Here is a 2,091-nt window from a genome sequence, read left to right as displayed (position 1 = left end):
CACGCCCCACAGGGGGAAATTTGAAAAAGCCACAATAAGAAAAGTTTTACATTATATTATTATACCTTTTCAACACCAAATTTGTTTTTATATTAAGGGGGGCATCAAATTTTTTAAGGTGTCGAGGTGGGGCATGGAGCAAAAAAGGTTAAGAACCACTGTACTACAGTGATGTGTTACACGAAAATCAAGAATTAGAACAGTAGTTGTTTTGCCTAATGATGATTCGTCTAATATTTACATAACCGAGTGTACTGTATCTTGTAGACTTCTCAAGTTTTATGAAATGTGTACGTTTAAGTCACACATTTTGTTTGATGCTGAAATGAAACGAAATAATTTATACACTACTGCAGGATTTTCAAAACGAGTATTCATGTAATTATTTCTAAGTTTACATAAATACAGTTTTGACAACCACAAACCAGTCTTAAGCTGTTAGACTTAGAAAACGAGGGACAGGTAAGGGGTAGACGTATATGTGTTCTTTTCGTGACCTTCGAAGATGGAGCGTTCGTGGCTGACGCTGCACGAGTCCATTGTGTGACTCTGCGCTGGAAGAAACAGCAAAAAGTAACACCTTTTTTGTTTTTATAAATCGCTTTGTTATAATGTTAGTCTTTATAGGAATAACATTTGTGTGAGTCGTAATTTATATAATTTTCAACATGTTTGGTAGCAGCATAACATATCTTATGCTGAGCATGATGATGGCTATTTAATGTGGATGTCTACGCATGATAGACCTATCTCACGTAGATCTTGACTTTAAATACAGTCATAGGCATGGTGGTTTCATAATGTTAGCATTTGCTTGAAATGTTTAGGATATTTCTTTAATTTGTTTTTCAGTGCAAAGTAACATTGGGCTATTTGCTGTTTCTACCGCAGGAAATCGAACCCCGGATTTTAGCGTTGTTAGTCCGTAGGCTTACCGCTGCCTCACCAGTGGACATTTCTTCAAAGATGATATATATATTACTAGATGTACTTCCGTAGGGTCTTGAAAGTATTCTGTTTCAAGAGTACATAAAACCAAAATAAAGAGTAACAAATATTTTAATTTCTTGCTTTTGATGTTCTTATGTCATGTGTTTAGCCTACAGAGTGCTTAATTCTTCTCCTGATTCATTGCATGCACACGTTTTAATGACGTCACAACAGTACAAACTGCAACGTTAAGCGTTCCTTATATGACGTCATTTAATTGTTTACTGACTGACAGACAGACAACACACTACTTTAGTGTGCGAGTGGGAAAATTATTCCAGAAAAGTCGATTTTTACTTGAAAAATTAGTCAGTAAAAGATCAAAAACGAATGACAATTCAATAAATTGTAGTGTGTAATACGTAAGCAATTTGGCGAAATACGTAAAAGTGTAAACAGAAAATTAATTAAAATAAAGATGTTAGGCTTAACAATTACAGTTTGGAACGTGCAGTAATTTAGGATTTTTGTCCGTGTAGAAATTAAGTCATGGTAGTCATTGTATTAATGTTTAGCAGACGCGTTAAAGAACTCCGTTAATAATTCCAGTAACATACTGGCCTCATCAAGGGAATCGTTAAAAAAGAAAAAATACAGCAATAGAAGCTTTTATAGTTGTATTGAAAATCATAGAGAGAGAAAAGAAAAAAAAGCAAAAAAAGGTGCATAAACCGGCACCTAAAAGCCGTCAAGGACGCCACCAGAAAGAGAAGGAAAGAGGAAGCACAAAAGAATAACCTTGGATACAAGCTCCTTGCATGATGAGCGTGTATTTTTCCTTGACATTGGGATATTTCAGTTTCTATCATTTTAGGGACGTAATGTCATAGGTTTGATCAGGCCAGTAAATAATATTTCCATCAAACGAACAGAAATTAATGAATTGACTTATAGGATTTCAAAACAAATTGATTATTTCAAAAGAGAAGATGCAAACAGTGGTGTTAATACCCACTGAACAACCTGAAAAAACGTTTTATTATATAGATATTTGAGTTCTGTCAAAAGCAAGTTATCGGAGTTCTCACGTTACTCCCTTTCAAAATATATAATCAGTAACGGTCTTATTTGATATTCACTCAAATTACCTCTTCTTTCAAC

The 2,091-nt window shown here is 34.4% G+C and overlaps 1 protein-coding gene across 1 annotated transcript in view; it reads left to right on the top strand.

Annotated features, from left to right (window-relative positions):
- The first annotated feature begins 364 nt into the window (after positions 1–364).
- Positions 365–2,091, top strand: part of LOC106463260 (nucleolar protein 12-like) — a 37,515-nt gene continuing 35,788 nt past the window's right edge. The window contains exon 1 of the mRNA XM_022390696.1: positions 365–573. The gene's annotated coding sequence lies outside the window, so the exon portion shown is untranslated. The remainder of the gene's footprint in view (positions 574–2,091) is intronic.

This window comes from Limulus polyphemus, unplaced genomic scaffold, assembly GCF_000517525.1.
Source record: "Limulus polyphemus unplaced genomic scaffold, Limulus_polyphemus-2.1.2 Scaffold1362, whole genome shotgun sequence".
In the NCBI taxonomy this organism is placed as follows: domain Eukaryota; kingdom Metazoa; phylum Arthropoda; class Merostomata; order Xiphosura; family Limulidae; genus Limulus; species Limulus polyphemus.
Note: the sequence above shows the minus strand (reverse complement) of the source record. Positions and strands in the feature narration are given on the sequence as shown.